Source organism: Acinonyx jubatus, chromosome C1 (assembly GCF_027475565.1).
Source record: "Acinonyx jubatus isolate Ajub_Pintada_27869175 chromosome C1, VMU_Ajub_asm_v1.0, whole genome shotgun sequence".
NCBI classification, from domain to species: domain Eukaryota; kingdom Metazoa; phylum Chordata; class Mammalia; order Carnivora; family Felidae; genus Acinonyx; species Acinonyx jubatus.
The window spans coordinates 133,993,790-134,015,453 of NC_069381.1; the positions used below are offsets into that span (position 1 = coordinate 133,993,790).

At 36.2% G+C, this 21,664-nt stretch overlaps 2 long non-coding RNA genes across 2 annotated transcripts in view; one reads left to right on the plus strand and one right to left on the minus strand.

Moving 5' to 3' along the window:
- Nucleotides 1-21,664, plus strand: part of LOC128314025 (uncharacterized) — a 70,396-nt gene that overhangs the window by 42,152 nt on the left and 6,580 nt on the right. The window lies entirely within an intron of this gene.
- LOC106966955 (uncharacterized) overlaps nucleotides 16,387-21,664 on the minus strand; it is an 89,307-nt gene continuing 84,029 nt past the window's right edge. Inside the window, exon 3 of the long non-coding RNA XR_001428856.3 lies at nucleotides 16,387-16,874. This is a non-coding gene — a long non-coding RNA (uncharacterized LOC106966955). The remainder of the gene's footprint in view (nucleotides 16,875-21,664) is intronic.

Below are 21,664 nucleotides of genomic sequence, written 5' to 3' on the forward strand. Positions count from 1 at the left end.
CTTAGATCTATAGTGAGTCTCTTGTAAGCAGCATATAGCTGGGTTTTGTTTTTTATCCATTGGATCATCCTATGTATTTTGATGGGAGCATTTAGACAGTTTACATTTAAAATATTTGTTGGTTGACATGTACTTATTGCCATTTTGTTAATTATTTTCTAATTGTGTTTGTAGTTCTTTCCTGTTCCTTACTTCTCTTGCTCTCCTCCCTTGTGGTTTGATGGCTTTTTTTAGTGTTGTGCTTGGATTCCTTTATTTTTTGATTTGCAATTACACTAAGTTCATATATAACATTTTATGTATATAGCAGTATACATTAAGTTAATGGTTATTCACGTTTAAATACATTCCAGAAGCACTAAATTTTTATTCCTACTCTACCTTTTATGTACATTATGTCTTATATTACACCCTTTTATTTTCTGTATCCCTTGACTAATATTTGTAGGTATTATTGTTTTTTGTTTGTTTGTTACTTTTGTGTTTAAACCTCCACACTGGTTTTGTAAGTGATTATTCTACCTTTACTATATGTTTGCTTTTACTGTAATTGTTTTATTTTATAATTTTCTTCTAGTTATGTCCTTTTCTTTTAACTTAAGGATTCTCATTAACATTTCTTGTAAGACTGGTTCAGTGGTGATGAACCAGTGGTGATGATTACTTTAACATTTGTTTGTCCAGGGAATTCTTTATCTTTCCTTCAGATCTGAATGATAATCTTGTTGGATATTCTTTGCTGTAGGTTAATTCCTTGTAGAACTTTGAATATACCATAACACTCCCTCCTGGCCTGCAATGTTTTTGCTGAAAATCAATTGAAAGCCTTATGAAGTTTCCCTTATTGTAAATGTTCTCTTTTCTCTTGCTGCTTTAAAAATTCCCTTTATCATTACTTTTTGTCCTTTTACTTATTGTGTCTAGGTGTGGACTTCTTTGGGTTCATCTTTTTGGGGCTTCTCTGTGCCTCCTGGATCTGGATTTTTGTTTCCTTCCCCAAATTAGGGAAATTTCCATTATTTCTTCAAGTAAAATTTCTGCCCCCTTCTGTTTCTTCTCCTTCTAGGAGCCCTATAGTGCAAATGTTTTTAAACTTGATGATGTCACTGATTTCCCTTAAACTATTCTCATTTTTTTTTAATTTTAACTTTTTTTTTCCAGCTTGGTTGCTTTACATCACCCTGTCTTCCAGATTGCTTATCTGTTCTGCATCCTCTAATTTGCTGATTCCTTTGAGTGCATTTTTTATTTCAGTTATTGAATTCTTCATCTCTGATTGGTTGATTTGTTCTTTTTTATATTTTCTATCTCTGTTGAAATTCTCACTGAGAGCATCCACTCTTCTCAAGTCCAGTGGGTGTACATATGACCATTACTTTGAATTCTTTATTATGCATATTGCTTATCTCCATTTCACTTACCTTCTTTACTGTAATTTTGTTCTATTCTTTCATTTGGGACATATTCCTCTTTCTCCTCATTTTGTCTAACTCTCTGTATTTGTTTCTATGTATTAGGTAGGTCAGCTATATCCCCTTGTCTTGAAAGTAGTGGTCTTGGGTAGAAGTTCTGTAATGCTCTGTAGCTCAGTCCCCCTGGTCTCTAAACTTAGGTGCTATAGTGGTGTCCCTTGTGTGGACAATGTGTGCCCTACTATTGTGGCTAAACCATGATTACCTTCAGCTCAGCTGGGTGTGATGACCCATTTTGTCTGTGTGGGTGCACTTGGCAAGGTTTTGTCCCTGTACCATTGAGGGGCCTGTCTGGAAGCTCCTTGGTTGGAAGGAACAGCAATCTGACTAGGTATCTGCAGTTAGCCTTCTTGCCACAACTGCAGGTACACCAAAGGGCAGGGCTTATTCCTTGCACAGACAGCTGGATGTAATGCTGGAATTGTAGGCATGCTGGTGTGTGGGGATATTTGCCTTCCTTCCCTGGGCAAGTCACTTTGGTGTGGCACAGTTCACTGCCAAGGCTGCCTGCAGGGTGTGGGAGAGCAGGAGTAGCTCTGGAGGAATGCCTACCAACATGAATAGGTTAGATGGGGCTGGTTCACAGGGGGATGCCAATGTATGGCACAGCACAGCATGGCATGTGATGCTAGCAATGTAGACAAGGTTAGAACTGCCTCAAGCAAGAGTCTGGCTATCTAGGCTGGGGTATGGAAAGAGAAATGACACCTGGCAGCACTTCTGCTCCTGAAGAAATCTCTTGAAGATCTCTGTCCCTCCAACACACATTCTAAGATTAGTCAATAAATTTCCTTCACTTGTATCATGGGTGCTTTTCAAATTGCTGCTTTTGTTCTGTGTCTAAGGCCAAGTTATTTATTATGCTGACCCTTTAAAGGCAGAGGCTCAGTTTTCTATTGCCTAAAGGCAGAGGCTCAGTTTCTATTACCTTTTGGTTCTCTCTGGGCATTAAAGTTACTGAATTTTAAAGTTCCTTAAGTTAAGACTTAATGGTTTTCAAAGCCAGATGGGGACTTGTCTTCCCAGTGTGAGATCCCAGTGCCAGAGGTGACTGGTGTGAGATCTGGTCCTCTCTACTTCTCCATGCTTGTGATGTCCATCCCATTTGGAGGTTGCCTTGTGGGTTCACAACCATGTCTCACCCTTCCAACTATTTTTGATGTGTCCTCGTCTCTATGATTAACTGGGGGAGGTCTGCTCTTCAGGTCATTTTTAGAGTTAATTTTACAGATGTAGATGTTATATTAGTGTATCTCTGGCACGAGATGGGCTCTGGATCCACCCACTCTGCCATCTTCCCTGGACCACCTCTGAATGAATTTTAAATCACTCATAGACATACACATTACTAAAAGTATCTCTCTTAAGGAAGATTATGGCAGATATTAAGAAGCTAAGGCCAATATTTTTTGTTACGCTATACAAAGGAACATGAAAATGTACTTTTTCTACCTATCTACTTTGGCTCTTAATGATTTTTTAAATTATAAGTAATCATGTGATGTTAAAATTTATAACGTTATTACATTTCATAATAAAATTCTCAGTTATTTCAAATTAGGTTTACATTTAAATTTATGGAGATGCTTATTCCTGGTTCTTGTATCACAGTTTATTTCTGAGTTAGTTATTTGGAACTAACTCTTGGTTGGCTTGAAATAAAAAAGTTCATTGGTGCTTAATTATCTTAGCATTTTCATGTTTGAAAATGTTTTTTCTCTTCCTGTTATATTTAAATAGTATCAAATCTGCATTTAATATTTTCAGAACTTTTACACATTGTTCCACTGTCTTCTGTATTGAATTAGTGAGAAGATAAACTCTATGAGGGAAGGTAGTTTTGTCTGTTTTGTTTTCTTGTGTTCTGAACAAAGTCTTATTCAGAGAGTGCTTCATAAGCATTTGTGGAATGAACAAATGAATACTGGTTGATACTAGCCTGAATTTTATTACTGTTCAGGTGCCTAAAAAGTTCTTTAATAAATCTTAAATTTCAATAGCTTAACCAGAATATATTCTAGCATTGATTTTCCTTGTACCCTTATTACTGCAACACAAATGGGCCTTTCTTATGTTTCAAGAAAATATTCCTTTATGCTATTGTTAAAAATATAAAGTTAGGGGCAACTTGATGCCTCAGTTAGTTAAGCGTCCGACTTCGACTCAGGTCATGATCTCATGGTTCGTGGGTTCAAGCCCCACACTGGGCTCTGTGCTGACAGTTCAGAGCCTGGAGCCTGCTTCGAATTCTGTGTCTTTCTCTCTCTCTTCCCCTCCCCTACTTGCGCTCTGTCTCTCTCCACTCCCCTCTCTCAAAAATAAATAAACATAAAAAAATTTAAAAAAATAAAGTTAGACAAATTCCTTTCTGAAAAATGGGATGGTGTATTTAAATGAGTTCATACAAATAAAATATTACATGGTTATAGTTATTTGATCTTATACATCCTTACAATATAATTCTATCACAGATTTCATATTTTTACTATGTGAATGCTATTTAAAAACGATCCACATAAGAAACTATACTTAAGTTTCTTGTATGAACAACTTGTGGTTTTTCCCTGGAGTTAATAGTTATCTTATTGTTTGCTTAGTTTCTCTTGTATTATTAATTTTTTCCAAAATCTTACCTAGTAGAAACATCATTTCAATATGTCCAAACACATCAATTGTCTTACTTTGCTTTTTTTAAAAAAAATTTTTAATGTTTATTTATTTTGAGAGAGAGAGAGAGACACAGCATGAACAGGGGAAGGGCAGAGAGAGAGGGAGACAGAATCTGAGGCAGGATCCAGGCTCTGAGCTGTCAGGACAGAGCCTGACGCAGGGCTCAAACCCACAAACCATGAGATCATGATCTGAGCCAAAGTCAATGCTTAACCAATGCAGCCACCCACATGACGCTCAACTGTCTTCCAATTGTATAATCTTTGGGACATCCCTCCCTGAGCCCACTAATCTGGACTAGATGTTTATTCTTCATGCTTGCCACACAGCTATTACCCCAGGTCCCCCTCACCATCTGCCTGAATATTCAATTTGCTTTCTTACATTATATTCCTGTGTCCTTCTTAGATTACCCTCTTGTTTGCCCATCTTTCAGTAATTTCCCTAGAAGGATGTACTCAAATGGCCTTGTCCACTTTATGTTTGCTTTGTTTGCTAGTTATCCTTAGTGTTTATGCCTGTAAGTTGCTCAACTATAGTTGCCTTCAGTTATATTTAATCTATATACAGGATAATCTAGCAATACCCAGCATATGCATTTAACTTGCTTCAGTTTATCTTTTTATTGAATCGATAAAACCAGACATAAATTTGTGTATATGACTAAACATCGTTAACTAGAAGCTTCTGTTAACTCATTGAGCACTTCTATATGTTCCCATCTCTAATTTGGTAACACTAAGTATTTTTATATTGTCTGTATGTTCGTGACTTTGTTAATATTGTTATTTCTTCAGTATCTTTATCTCTTCTCTACAATCACAAAGATTTTATGAAGGCTCCCTTGCTGTTAGGAATATGGGTCATGTACACATTGTTTTATTTTTTTTACATTTATTTGTAGTGATGTTCTCTTAGGTACACAAATTTTCAATTAATTCTTTAAGTCCCTCATCTCTGAATAGCTCCAGTTTAAATTCCTCTGCAGTGTGAACCACTCATAGGAAACATGATTTTGAACTTTGTTATTTTGACCTTTGTGTTATATTTTCTTCTAGACTGAGATCTTCATGTGTTTTTTGTATGTTATATTCATTTATTTTTTTACTTTAAAATATTTTTACATCTTGTCTTTGTCTTTCTTTTTATTCTCCTTGCTTTGGCTTAACAGAGAATCTTTATTTCAAGCTTTTTTTTGTTCCAATATGGGTAAGTTCTCCTGTGCCCTTTTGGTATCTTATTTAAGGATAGGTTGTTTTCACCTCAGAACTACAATGTGCTTTTTCTATAGTTGTAATAGATGAAGTATGGGGCTGAAGGGGAGAAAGCAGAGCTCAGCTGGGCTATGTATGTGTTGCTGGAGGTTGTAGATTCTGCTCTTTTCTGAGATTTTGACACAGTAGTTGGGAACATAGGAGAAATGATCCAGAACTTTGAACGAGCCAAACACTCTCTCCTCTTTTCCCCTGTCATCCCTCTATCTTTTCCTGATTAAACTTAAAACATTTGCTTCTATCCCAGAGCCACCACTTATTGATTTTTTCTGTTTCTTTGCTACTTGAAGTATTTATGGGCCAGCTGAATAAGCATCACATGGAAGCTTGTTAGAAATGCAGAATCTCAGGCCTCACCCCAGATTTCCTGAACCAGAATCTGCATCAAATAGGGAATATATTAGGATGCCTATGGCACCAATGTTCACAGCTGGGGGAGAGGAGGTCACGTAGCATCTGGAGTTTCTTCTGTGCCCTCCCAATTTTTCTACTTCTAAAGATGTTATCTTATTTATTTTCTCCTTATATTCAATTATAGTAAATTCCATTTTACTACCTGAGACATTTAGCTCCATTTGATTTTTTTGAGAGAGAGAAATAGTGTGCACAAGTGTACAAGAGAGAATCTTAAGCAGGCTCCATGCCAAGTGCAGAGCCCAATGTGGAGCTCAATTTTCATGAAACATGAGATCATTACCTGAGCCAAAATCAAGAATTAGATGTTTAAATGACTAAGCCACCAGGCACCCCTGATTTTTTTAAGTGTCTTTATTTTATTTTGAGAGAAACAGCACCAGCAGGGGAGGGGCAGACAGAGGGGGAGAAAGAGAGAATCCTAAGCACGTGCCATACTATCAGCACAGAGCTCAACATGAGGCCGAACTGAACTTTGAGATGGTGACCTGAGCTGAGATCAAAAGTCCAATGTTTAACCACTTAACTGACTGAGCCACCTAGGCACTCTTCCCTGATTTTATTTTTAAAGATCTATTTTTAAGTAATCTCTACACCCAACATGGGGCTCAAACTCAAAACTCCAAGATGAAGAGTCCCATGTTCTACCAACTAAGCCAGCCAGATACCCAAGCTTCATTTGATTTTAATTGTTAGCTGCTACCTCTATGGTTTCATTACCCGGCCCAAAATAGGATCCTTTATGATGGGGAAAGCCCAAGTGATTCTTTCTACCTTGTCCGCTGAGATCATGTCACTGTAGCTAGAAACTTCTCCCACTAGCTTTTCTGTGATCACCTCTGACCCAGGCAGCTATTCATGCTTAATCTATTTCTAAGTTGGATAGTTTTCTTTAAATTTTGCCCATTCACACTGTCTCTCCCGAACTATCTCTAGGTAATGAAAACGAAGACCTAGCAGTCCAGCAAAACTACAAGCTACACATGAATCTTGCATTTTCTATCCTTGGCTTCTATATCACGTTTATCTTTTTTTCCATTGTTGTTGAGGTAGTCACGGTGATGGAGGGTATCCTTTTTTTATTTTTCCTGAGCAGAAAGGGGAAATTGTGGGGAAAGAGGCAATGTGTTTTAGTTTTACTCTACCTCTATCCTTAGGTCCCATCTAAACTCATTTTAGAATTAATGTTTTGTTTTTTTGTTTTTTTTGTTTTTTTGTTTTTTATGGAAGCACAATCTTATTAAGATAAATGAATGTTTGTGAGTGTTGTCCTCTCCCCATGGAACACTGAAATAAAAACAACAAAAAGATGCATTGTGAATTTGAAATCTCAGTGTTTTATCTTAAAATGCTTTAGCAATTGGATAATGCTGGTATTTTTAAGACTTATGTACTGATGGAACTCCATTACTATGGGTTTTGCTGGCAGGTACTTTTTACTTATATCTCCTCACTACATTCCTTTCAGCTTACTCAAAAATGCCCAGTGAGCTGTCCTTACTAAAGTTGTGTTGTATTCACAGCTTCCTAAGCTGCGAGCAGCATTAGTGCGAGCTTCCATACATTTCTTTCAACCTTTACCAGGAAGGGCAAACCTCCTAGGGTGAAAGATAATTCTGTTTTTATGATCACTCCTGCTGAATTGTACTGTATTATGCGTGATCTAACTGGAATGGTGCAAGTCAGTAATGTGCCACAATACCTCTAATGCCGAGTAACAGAACACAAAAGGACAAACAAAAAAATATTGTTATTTAGAGAAAGAAAGACCCATGAGCTATATGCTATCGACCTAGCACATACATGGAACTTTAGCAATTCAGGGTAACATTAAGTAGCTCATGGATTTCATGTTCTTAGTTAAGTTAGGAAAGCAACTAATTTTGAAATATAAAATAAGTGATGTCAGGAAAGGGGGGGCAGTGAACGAAAGGGAAAGGTGAAAAGAGGAGGGGACAGGAACAGATAAGGAAGATTAGCATTTTTAAAGCTTATCTGATTGAATGATGATAGTCTATTTGAGAGTGCAAATAAATTTATGCATAATTCACACCGTGAAATCAAATTGTTCTTACATGGTTACTTCTGGATTAAGCTCAATTTTTTAAAAAATTTTTAAAGGAATTTAAAGGAATTTTTTAAAAAAAATATTGAAGTATAGATGTACTGTATACAATTGTATGCTATGTTATGTTAGTTTCAAATGTACAACATAGTGATTTGACAATTCTATACATTATTTAATGCTCGCCATGAGTGTAGTTATAACGTCACCATATAACATGATTACAATATTATTGACTATATTTCCTATGCTGTACTTTTAATCTCTGTCATTAATTTTATAACTGGAAGACTTTATTTCTTAATCTCCTTCACCTACTTTGACCATTACCCCACCCTCCCTTCTCTGGCAACCACTGCTCTGTTCTCTGTACTTATGGGTCTATTTCTGGTTTAGTTTTGGTTTTGGTTTTGTAGATCCCACACATAAGTGAAATTATATGGTATTTGTCTTTCTCTGTCTGAATTCTTTCATTTAGCATTTTACCTTCGAGGTCTATCACTATTAACGCAAATGGCAAGTTCTCATGCGTTTTTGTGGCTGAGTACTATTCCACTACATATATAATATGTCTCTATATATTATATAGAGAGAGACATACCTATATAGAGAGATATTTAGAGAGACATATCTATATGTAGAGATATAGAGACATATCTATATATAGAGTTATATATAAAACACAACTTCTTCATTCATCTACCAATGAACACTTAGATTGCTTCCATATCTTGGCTATTATAAATAATGCTGCAATAAACATAAGGGCTACATATCTTTTTGAATTTGTGTTTTCATTTCCTTTGGGCAAATACCCAGCAGTGGGATTATTGGATCACATAGTATCTCTTCTTTTCAATTTCGGAGGAAGCTCCATACTGTCTTACATAGTGGTTGTACCATTTTACTTTCCTACCAACAATATACAAGGATTCCCTTTTCTTCACATCCCAGCCAACATTTGTTTGATATTAGTCACCTGACCTGTGTGAAATGATCTCTCACTTACATTTTTCTAATGATTAGCGATGTTGAGCATCTTTTTCATAAACACTGAATTTTTCATTTTAGCATCAGAAGGGACATTTTGGTGACATTATTTCCTCTCAAGATTACTTCAATTTTTAAAAGAAAAGTTTATCTATTTTGAGACAGAGAGGTAGAAAGAGAGAGAGGAAGCAAGTAAGGGAGGAGCAGAGAGAGGGAAAGCCAGAATCCCAAGCAGGCTGTACACTGATGCAGGGCTCAAGCTTGCAGACCATGAGATCATGAGCTAAGCTGAGATCAAGAGTCAGATTCTGAACCGACTGAGCCACCCAGGTGCACTGTAAAATTATTTCAAATTAATGGTATCTCTCCATTTTGTCGAAATGCATCTTTAGACATGAAATGGTTTGGATTTCTTTTCATGTGGTAAATTTTTTAATACAACAGTGTGTTTCAAGTAGAAGAGTCACAAATCTCCCTATGTATTTAATAAATCAGGAAAAATGTGAGAGTAAAGAGAAGAGGTTTTTAGTAGATTTCATGTAGAGTATGTTTAGATTAGCTTCAATTTTCCCTCTGTGCTCATCTTCCAAATTCTGTTCTTCCTTAAATGGAAGTGTAGCTATCTATGTACAGACCATCTCATCAGTTTAGCCAAAGTTTTCTTACCAAGCAGACAGGTTGCTCAAGCAATTATTACATGAGAGTAGCTACTGATTTCACTGACCACTCGTCCCTGATTATTAATATTTCAGAGCTGAGCTTATAGGAAAATAATTCTACTTGCTTGGAAATATGTCCAGAGTAAAGGGAAGGAAATTTCCTCCCAGAAAAAAATGTATCTAGAAAGAATCACAAAAGGTGATTCCTCAATAACAATGGTAAATATTTTATTTCATATTACAAACATTTACTGAATATCTTTTAGCTTCCAGAAACCATATCAGGAACCAATAAGCTCACCCCTTACATCATCCTTAAATCAGAATATTAGAATAAAAGGGAGAAGTATTATATTTTACATAAATTTAAATCTATCAAGTTGGAACATGTATTGGAAAATCCATACTAATTTACTCGTATGAATTGTTTTGTGTATCAAATTATTCATGTATTTTTTTATTGAAGTATAGTTGATATACAATGTTACATTAATTTCAGGTGTACAACATAGTGATTTGACAGCTCTATACATGCTTGCCATAATAAATATAGTCACCTTCTGTCACCAAATAATATTACAATATCATCATATCACCAATGCTGTAGTTTTCTTTTTTTATGTAAAAGAAAAATTTTAATGTTCATTTATTTTTGAGAAAGAGAGAGAGAGGCAGAGAGTGAGGGAGACAGAATCTGAAGCAGGCTCCAGCCTCTGAGCTGTCGGCGCAGAGCCCAATGTAGGGCTCAGACCCACAAACTGTGAGATCATGATCTGAGCCGAAGTCGGATGCTTAACTCACCGAGCCACCCAGGTGTCCTTGCTGTACTTTTCATCTCAGTGACATATTTACTTTATAACTGGAAGCTTGTACCTTTTAATCCCCTTTATCTATTTCACCCATCCCCCACCCACCTCCCCTCTGGAAACTACCAGTTTGCTCTCTGTATTTAAGTGTCTGTTTGTTCAGTTGCTTTCCTGTATTGGTTATTATAAATAATGCTGTAATTTTTGAATTAGTGTTTTCATTTTGAGGGGTTAAAGACTCTATGGTATTTATATTTTTATTTTGGGGGGAACCTGCATGCTGTTTTCCACTGTTGTTGTACCAATTTACATTCCTACAAATGTTGCACAAGGATTCTCTTTTCTCCACATCCTTGTCAACCCTATTTCTTCTCCTTTTGATATTAGCCATTCCAACAGGAGTAAGGTGATATTGTGATTTTTGTTTTCATTTTTCTAATGATTAGTGATGTTGAACATCCTTTCACGTATTTGGTCATTTTTATGTCTTTGTAAAAATTCTATTTGGGCAGGTCTTCTCATTTTTTAACCAATTTTTGGGGGTCTTTTGGTGTTAAATTTTAAAAAGTACTTTATATATTTTTACATATTAACTCCTTAATGAATATATCAGTTGCAAATATCTTCCCCCATTACATAGGTTGGCTTTTTGTTTTGTCAATGGTTTCTTTTGCTTTTTTATTTTAATGTAGTCCTAGTAGTTTATCTTTGCCTTTGTTTCCCCTGCCTGATAAGACCTATCTAGATAAATGTTCCTAAGGCTGATATCAAAGATATTACTGTTTCCTTCTAGGAGTTTTATGGCTTTAGTTCTCACATTTAGATTGTTAATCCATTTTGAGTTTCTTTTGTGTGTGGTGTAAGAAAATGGTCTGGTTTTACTCTGTCCGGTTTTCCCAGCACCATTTATTGAAGGGACTGTCTTTTCTTCCTTGCATATTCTTGCCTCTTTCCTCACAGGTTAATTAACCACGTAAGGAGGGGGGGGGTCATTTCCTGGCTCTCAGTTCTGTTCTATTGATCCATGCGTCTATATTTGTGCAAGTACCATACTGTTTTGATTATTGTAGCTTTGCAGGATATCTTGAAATCTGGGATAGTGCTACAGCCAGCTTTGTGCTTCTTTCCCAAGAATGCTTTTCTATTTAGACTATTTTGTGATTCCAAACCAATTTTAGGATTATTTGTTCTAGTTCTGTGACAAATGCCAAAGTATTCTGATAGACATTGCATTGAATCTGTAGATTGTTTTGGGTAATATGGACATTTTGACAATATTAATTCTTCTAATATGGAGCATAGAATATCTTTTCATTTGTTTCTCTCATCTTCAGTTGTTTTCATCAGTGTTTTATGGTTTTCAGAGTATGGATCTTTTACCTCCTTGGTTAAGTTTTTCCCCTACGTATTTTATTCTTTTGGTGCAATTACAAATGGAATTGTTTTCTTAATTTCTTTCTGCTACTTCATTACTAGGGTATAAAAATACAAGAGATTTCTGTATATTGATTTTGTATCCTGTGACTTCAATGAATTCAGTACTTCTGATTTTTGGTGGAGCCCTTAGAGTTTTCTATGTGTTGTATCATGCCATCTGAAATAGTGACAAGTTTTCTTCTTCCTTACCAATTTGGATCCCTTGTCTGATTGCTGTGGCTAAAATTTCCAGTACTATTTTGAATAAAAGTGGTGAGAGTGAATATCTTTGTTTCCAATCTTGGAAGAAAAGCTGTCAGTTTTTTTCCACCACTGAGTATGAGGTTAGCTGTGGATTTTTCATATATGGCTTTTATTATGTTCAGGCACATTCCTTCTAGAGCTTTTGTTTTTATAACGAACGGATATATGTGTGGATTTATTTTGTTATTTCCCCCTTTGTGGATTTCTGTCAAAAATTTGGTAAATACATGAGTCTTGCAATGTCAGAAGTGGAAGGAACCCAAATGATCATCTTATCTAGTCTATTTCAAAAATTGGTTAAGAGATGACACTAACTAGGGACCCAGGAGTAGGGAAGTCTTCATGAGTCCTAAGGTACTCAAAGAACAGATCAGAGAAAGAAGTGCTACAAGATGGAACTGACAAGAAGTAGCCAGTGAGAATGTGGGAAGATAGTGTATTGCCTGTCTGGATTTCATTCGTTAAATATCCAAGCTATGCAAGGTGTCTTTTCTCAGCCTTGCTGGCTAACTTACAATACTTACCTAACTATGCTCTAAGTCAATCATGAAACTATTGACATTTGAGCTGAATAATTCTTTGTTATAGGGGCTGTCCTATGCATTGTGAGATGTTTTGTAGCATCCCTGGTCTCTACCCACTAGATGCCAGCAACACCACCCCACTCCAGTTGTGACAATAAAAAATGTCTCCAGACATTGCTAAATATCCCTGGAGGACAAAATCACCCCAAATGAGAATCACTGCTCTAAAAAAAAAAAAAAAAAACTTAATCTGTAGTTGTATTGATTCCTACTAGCTAAAGGGGTAGAAGAACCTGAAAATAGGTTTCTAGTCTTATAGCAAAATTTATTGAATTATTTTGGAAATGTTTTATGGCTTAATACCATAATATCAATAAATGTGATGTGTACTTTCCTATACACTCAGAAATTGCATTAGTAAACAGTCCTATAAGCTCAGGTAGAATGTTTGGAACATAAGCAAACTACAGCTTTATTTTTGGCTGCCACTATCCCTTTCAAATTTAGTCAAAGAAAGCCTTTCCCAGTCACTAGAGAAGTTCCAGCAAGTCCATTTCCCCTCTGGGCCTTCACTGATAAAAGTCCTCTGGGTGCTTTCAGTCACAAACCTAGTCTCAATTCAGAAAATAGAACCTTCATGCTTTGTCATAGTCCCGATCCCTAAATTGATCTGGCACTAAATCTTCTTTCCCCCCAGGCCAGGGCTTACTTGCGGTCAAAGGAAAAAGTAGCACAGCACGGGCTTCTACTTGGTTTTCCCTGCCATCCATTTCTCCTCCTCTAGCATTCTGCTACTTCTGACGCTTCATTGATCAAACTGAGATGCAAAATATCATGGTGAATAGTCTAGCCCGGTGTGGCAGGTACCGTTGTCTATCAGCATTGAGACCCTCTTGGGGGGCAGATTTGTAAAGCTGTCATTCTACAGGCACATTTACTAGTTCTTCCTGCCTGCAGGGCTCCTCTGGCAATGTTTTGTGGCATGGATATTGTGTCTTTATTCCTTTGTCATTCCTCCTCACTGCCTAGTCTTCCAAAGTCCACTGCTCCCAAACTCTCCTTGCTGGGGTCCATGCCCTACTGGGACTTGCCCTGGTCTCCGACAGGAATCCCAAAAGCCACGTGTAGGCCCTCTTTTCCAGATGGGTCCCATTGGGTACGCTGGACTACTCACATCCTCTGGCCCAGGAACACTTTGCAAGTGCAGCCCCAACCTGTACCCAGGCACAAGACTGGGTGGCCAACACAGTTACTAAACAGCCACAGGCACCATTGTTCCCTTTCAAAGAAGGATCCTTATGTAAATAAGGTTTTTCTAGGCTTGAGGAACCACACCCAACCCAGCTCCCAGGAGAAGTGTTTAATAGCAGTTCAGAGGCTCTTTTTAAAAACTCACTATACAATACTATCTTAATTGTGAACTTTGACTCTGTTTTGATTCCCAAAGAAAAGGTGAGTCTCCAAGAATCAGGTAACTGGGTTCTGGATAACCATTTTAAAGGTTTTTGAGTGGCCTGTCAGTGACTACATCAAACTGTCATTTTGACCTTTTGATCTGGCTATGTAAGTTTTTGTAACTTTAGTTTTAATTCTAATTATTAGATTATAGACCTTTAGCTCCATGATTTTTAAAAGTTCACTAAAATCTGTCTGATCTCTAGGTAGCAATCTATAAAATGATTGGATTACACCAAATTATTATTCAAGTTCATAAAAGACTTCAAATTGAGTATGTGCTGTAAATTTCAAAACAAGACTGTATAAAAAAATTTCCTTGGTTTTCATTAATCTATTTTTTCTTATTAGAAGAAAAATTACATTTTCTTAATATGCCCATTCCGGAATTTTAAAGCATGCACAGTAATCAATACATACTAGTTACTTGCCACGGACCAAGAACTGTGCTTTAGAGTATGTTAATAGTGTGGTACAGTTTCTACAATATTCTCCGGTGCATATTAGGATAAATTAACCTACCCTTAAAGCACCTCGCAATGGTAGGAGACATCTCATGTGAAAGTACAATGATCATCTTGCCACAGGCTCTGTAAATCTTTAGGACATACGTAGAGTTGTATTCTTTATTAACTAGAGCTGTCACTGGAAGTTGCTAATTCTTTCCTTAGCTGTGTCTTAGATTTATAACAGTTGCAACAGTTATTCCCCAGTTCAAACAACGTCTCCAGGAAGTTTTTCTAATTTCCCCAGTTTTATTTTTATGTATGTTCTATAGTATCTACTGCCATGATATGTAGTAAGGAGAAACAAAGAATGAAACTAATGGTTTGAATGGCATTACTCAGCGTTCATTAAAAATGAATCCAATTCCATCCCAGGAAAATGACTGACTCAGACATCTTAATCTTTCAAAATAGTTGTATACCAGTTAAATTAACCTCTATTTTCCCCAAATACAAAGCAGGCTAAAGAGAATATGATCATTTTATGACACTGAAAATTCTCAACTTGCCATTCAGAAGGACTTCAGATTTTAGAGAAAGATGGGTTGTCTTCGGGAGAGAAAAAGTTTTCATGTCTAAAATTTTAATTTTTATACTGATCCACAAGATTCCTCATATCATTCTACATCATTCCTCATACACATTTCCTAAATAATAAAAACTGTAACAATAGCACGGCAGCTGGGTGGTGCAGTCAGCTATGCAACTGACTTCAGCTCAGGTCATGGTCTCACAGTTCGTGAGGTTGAGCCCTGCATGGGGCTCTGTGCTGAGAGCTTGGAGCCTGCTTCAGATTTTGTCTCCTTCTCTCTCTGCCGATCCCCTGCTCACGCTCGCTCTCTCTCTCTCTCAAAAATAAACATTAAAAAAAAATTAGCAATAGCTAATATGTATTGAATGCTTAATATTTTATAATTTTTGTAGATATTATGTAGATATTTTGTAGATATTATGACAAATTCCATTCTGTCTTCAATTATTCAGTTCACTTGTTTCCATGTTGATGTCACCTTTACACACCTAACCAGTGTGTATGACAATGCAGTCAGCACAGCATTAGGCTGAGACTTCACTGAGGAATCCCTTTTATGGATTCCATGGAGTCCTCTATTTTGAAGGGAGTTGTGGCAGCCAGCAGCTATGGATTCATAAGTGTGTAGAGTAACATAATGCAGAAGGGAATAGAAATGTTGAAGCTTTGGCCCTTTGTGATGCTATCTACAGAAGAAACCTAAAATATATGCATAAAGATCATATTTGCTAGATTCGCTTTCTGTTTACATATTAATATCCTTTTTTGACCCCTGAGGAAATTATAGTTAGAAAATAGGAGATGACCCAAATAAAAAAAGTACCAAGGCATTGGCTCATTTTGTTAATAATTAAGATATTTAAGGATTTCACACAGACCTCTTGGATGTACCTCTAGTCTGCCTGTAAAAATTACTGCCGTTGATTTCATTCCCCTTGGTAGTCTGTTGTTGATGACGGTGCTAATCTAGTGACTATGCTGTCACACCTTGTTTACAAGGGCTGGTCTGTGGGTTGGGGAGTAAACAAGAACCCTGACAAGGACCACTTTTTTAACCACTTTTAAGTCCATGTATTTCCATGAGCGGATAGAGGAAAGGGGTGGGATGTTGGTTGTGGAAAAGAGAAAACTCTAAATTCGTGATAATTTCGTGTTGGCATATGGATCATCAGAATCTGCCCATCTGTCTTCTCACAACCTGTCCCCACTTCCTCTTTGGAGTTTTTTAATCATTTTTTGTTTTTTGCACCTTGATTACTCTCTTCCCTTCCTCTCTCCCTTTCTTTCTTCTTCCTCCTCCTCTTTCTTCTCCAATAAGCTCCTTCCCTTCCCCTGCCTTTACTTATCTTCTATGGATAGTCATAATTTGTTCTTTGAACACTTTCTCCCCCGTCCACTAATTTATTTTTAGACTTTGCCTCTGCAGTAGATGAAATTCATTCTATTTAAGAGCACATCAGTCTTAAGCAGAGCATGTAGAACAGTGGCTCTACTCTGGAAAAGAACAAGAACAGAATTTCTTCCAGGGCAGGTAGGCAGATTAACTTGGTTGCTGAAAAATTAGTAGCTCAGGGCCTTCTTTTCTCTGAACAGAGTCTTGATTTCTCTCCAGAAATGCTTCCCCACCACATAATGGAAACAATGTGTTCAATTAGGAATTGATAAGTGAATATATTCCATAATTTATTTGTTATGAGTAAACAAAGGCTCTCTCCAGTGGAAACCTTGATTCCTCTCCTGTATGGATTTGGATTCTTGTGCCAGAGGCATTCATTCTTCGTCTTGAACACACTGGTGACCAAGATCAGTACTTCTATTTCTTGTGCACTGTTGGAAAAATAGACCACACATGTGAGAAACAAGTTACAGAACACTTTGCAAGGCAACATGTCAACAAGTTGAAATCAATTTGGCACAGTACAAATTGAATACAGAAATGCCCCTCACCTGCATTATTTACAACTACATAGCTCCATGAAGTCAGAAGTATAGTAAAGGTTACAATTATTACATTAGTTAGGGTTAATATTTATTGCAGGGAAGATAACTGAATTTGGTATCAGAAGTGCCATGTTCAAATCCTGCTTAGCTATGCAAACTTTGGTAATTTACTTAAATTTCAATTTGATAATTGGTGAAAGTAATAACAGCAATACTGATAAAGTAATGTCTTTATTTCTAATGTGGAATAAAGGAGATAATTTTAAAACGTTGATTTAAGAAATGATGAGTAAATGCACCTCATCTAAAGGTGATATTGAGCCTTTATTCTTTTCAACAGACTTGGTATTTAAATTTTAATCTTAATGGCCTTTTAAACAAAATAGTATTAATCAAATTTCACAAAGTTCTATCTATTTACTCAACTTTGTCATATGGGAAAGTTTACCTAAAATGTGGGTAAATGTTTGCTTTACTCTATAAATAAATTACAGCCACCAGGAATTAATATTTTTATTATAAAGAATCCTATGGTGAAGCTTTTTATAAAACAAGCCTACTGTTTTTTTTTTAATTTCTATAGATTTCTCCAAGCTATTGCAAAGCTAATACTGCAACACCTATAAACAGCTTCACAACAATTAAAAAAAAAAAAAGCAACTACCAATTTGCCACCACATAGGCTCTGGTGTTAAAGGAAATGGGTTGATTGTAAATAGTATTTACAAAATCGCCATGTATCAACTTTTCAAAATCTGTTCCACTGGCTTCAAACCTTTCTACCTAATATTCAGACCTATAGATAAAACTGGCATCATACAAGGAAAAAAAAAAAGTGTAGTTGGAATCCTTACTGAACATTGTGGGAGGAGACTGCAACTCTTCAGGTAATCAGGTTTAAATGTAGTTAAACAGATCATTGTACATTCAGCATGAAGGTGGCTCCCTTTAGATCCCAAACAGGGACAGTACTGCAATATAGTGGCAAATAGCAACTTGATCGAGATTTTTTCTTAAGCGTCTCCACTTAAACTGGCACCATCTACTGCATGTACAATTCATGTGCCCAGTGTCTTTCTTGATATATTGCATATCAAGTATGTATAGTTTCAGCAGGAAACCATAATGGATTTTTTTCTAATGTTCATTTATTTATTTGAGACAGAGAGTGAGCAGGGGAAGGACAGAGAGAGAGGGAGAGAGAGAATCCCAAGCAGGTTCCTGTACCATCAGCACAGAGCCTGATGCAAGGCTCCATCCCACAAACAGTGACATCAGGACCTGAGCTGAAATCAAGAGTCATACGTTAAACCTACTGAGTCACCACGGTGCCCTGGAGTTTTTTTGTTTTGTTTTTTTTTTAAAGATCAAGCAGTTAAAGTTGTGGTTAAAAGGAATGGTGGTGTATCAAGACCTTTATAATCGGATACTGATTTTGTATCCTGCACTGTGTGGAAAGCATTTTGTAGCATTTCTTCTTAATAGTATGATTTCCTGAGAGATCTAGTTTGAAAGCCAGAAAAAGGGCTTATAATGGGGGATGTAGGGGAGATGTCATTTGTAACTAAGACACTCATGTTTATAACATGCGTACTTTTAGATATTGCTAAGTGTTCCAGTCTAAAATGCAGAATAGATTCAAGTTCTTCTAGTAAGTTTTAGAAAAAAATGGCAATAGTCTCTTTAGAAGTTCAGTGAAATACATGGACAGCCAGAGAAAAGTCAGCCTGCTTAAAATTTGTTGTGCTAATTCTGAAAAGGGGGTTATGTCTGTAAGATTAGTATTATCACATTGAAAGTCGGGATGTCCATTACTGTTTGATGCAATTTGTTTAATGTTTTAATGCAATTTGCTTATGTAGGATAAAGTTTTTGGTGCAGTTCAATATTCTGAGAAGACTTATCTAGAACGTCTCACCTCCATTTTTGGTAACAAGTTAACAGACCAGGGTCATTTGCTTCCTGACTCGGACTCTGTCCAGATGGGCTTTTGCCATCATGCAGATTTGTTCCAAAGGGTCAGACACTGAGCACTCAGAACCAGGTGTTAAAAATGGAGGCCATGTGTGTCGTTGAGCTCTTGAATGCAATGGCTATTTCTGTCAGCTGCTGTGATTGACTCTGCTACTTGTTTAAGTTGTTCTTTCCCAGAAGGCTCCTTGAGGATTACTTTGTGGTCCTTATTGACACCTTTAAACTTTCAATAGCCATTATATTTACGCTTTTTTTTTATCCTGTCATAACATTTTCCATCAGAATTATATTGATTTCTTTTTGTGAAAAATAATCCTCATAGTGACTGAATTTTTTCTGTTTCTGCCAGGAAAAAAAAAAAAAGCTATTAAAACGCTTACACATCTCTCTCAAAGTGATCCTGTGCATTTAAAATACTTTTGTAATAATAAATACCACACAGACATATGTATCCAGTAAAGGGTTTCCATTTTTATGACACTTGCTTCTCAAGAACAGACATATTCTTTAAAGGAAAAAAAAGAAAGTTGCCAGCTCTGAATTGATTGACATTTGTTTACTTAACTCTCTCCTTTTGAAATCCTGCACACCTATTTCAACCTTGAACAGTTTCCAACTGTGGTATACTGGAACATTTTTTCATTTATTAAGTTCAGTGTTGCCAACCCAAACAAAGTATAATCAGCGATGATCCGAGCAGACCAAGCTGTCTAGCACCATACAATGTATCTGCATACTAATTTCCAAATTCCCTCACATTTCCAGAGAACTAATGGGATCATTTTCATTCTGTTACAGCAACTCAACAGTTACTGAATCACCATCTGTGTTTTCGTTAACCTGAATCAGATATGAATTCTGTTATTGCAAGGTAGAGCAGCTTGTTTAATGATTCTTAATCTTTTCTTTAATTAAATCATGCAGCCAACCTGAAAAATCTATCTTAATGCAAATTAGGAGGTTTTTTGGCATTCGCTTACAGTAATGCACTAATAAGGTTAATTTATGAAGGTTCTCTTCCAGTCTGTACAGATGATATTTGTTCACTGCATATTTTTAGCATATTGTCCCTTTTTGTAATATTTTAAGTAATAAAAACAGAGTTATTTTTCACTTACACAAATGAGAGATACTGTAAGTAGCACTCTCTGTTAACCAAAACTAAGTACAAACAACAAAGAATTCTAGGTAAGGGGAGAATTCACTTTGTTGAATTTCAAATGCCAGTTCTCTGGAAATAATGGTCTCTCTTTAACCATTTTCAGTTTCTTAGGAGAAGAGAGCTGAATAATTAGGTGAGGAGGTCCCCTGAACTTTTTAAAAAACCTTTTGGATGGGAGTTAGTAATATAAAAAGTAAAGAAAATAATTCTATCTAAACTTATCAAAATGCAATTCATTGACAGTTAGGTAACTGATAATTTCAAACGACCTTGTCTAAATTCTTTTCAGTTAGGTATTTATATTTTCATAATGCTAGATTCAGGATAAACATATAATTTTGGAGCTGGAAAAGACTATAAAAAATAGTATGGGATAAAATGAAAGAGCAACTTCTAAGAACAGTGGGATTAAAAGTTAATAAATGAAAGAATGATACTAACTTTATCATTCTAATTACCTATGAGGCTTTCCTTCATGACCTGGCTCTAATCATCTTATGTGGCAAATCATGTCATGTCATGATCAAGACTTATAGTTAGTTCCTGTATCTACTGAGTCTTCTAAATCTACATGGAACAAAAGTCATTTGCATGAGTTTGTCATGGTAACTATATGAATTTCAGGGCCATATATATGCAAAGTATGTTACATACATGGAAAACTGTAAATATAAACAAGGTAGTAGATCTACTGTCAGAAACTAAAATTTACTGGAGGGATTATTAGCTTTGCTCAAAAGTTTTTCTAATGTGATTTCAAGTGAAGTATCAGTATTTCAGGAAGCATTTGTATTTCCCTTGCATGCTTTGGCCAATTTGCATGATTTCTCTCTAGTTAGACTGCTGTTTGCAAAGAATGGACTAAACTTTTAATAAGATTAACTTCTGTTTCACATTACACTTTGAAATGTTCCGTATAGGATAACTTTTTTTTTTTGTTTTGATCTCGTCATTTATTCCTATGACATTTAAGCACAATCTCTAAATGATCGTCTGATTAAATACATGTAATTTTTTTTAACATCTATTTATTATTGAGAGACAGACACAGAGCCTGAGCAGGGGACGGGTAGAGAGAGGGGGAGACACAGAATCCAAAGCAGGCTCCAGGCTCTGAGCTGTCAGTACACAGCCCGACGCGGGGCTCAAACTCCCAAACTGTGAGATCATGACCCGAGCCCAAGTCCGCCCCCCAACAACTGAGCCACCCAGGCCCCCCTGATTATATACATTTTAATGTCACAACCTATTTCTTTAGAACATAACTAGGTATAAGCTATTTCCAAAATGAAATTTCCTTGTTTGTTACTTATGAGGAAAATTAAAGTTAACTTTTCTTTAAATGCATTTTGGGTGATTTCATTATGGAATTCTGTGGTATGAGTATGTCATCTATCGCCCAAAGCACTGAGAAATAGTATAAGTAAAAGATGAGTGCTGTGGCCTTAAAAAAAAGTAATAAATTGCAGAATACATTGCTTTGGTTACGACTAGGCCCCTAAGCTTTACCTCCTTTATCTATAGTATAAATATATGCAAA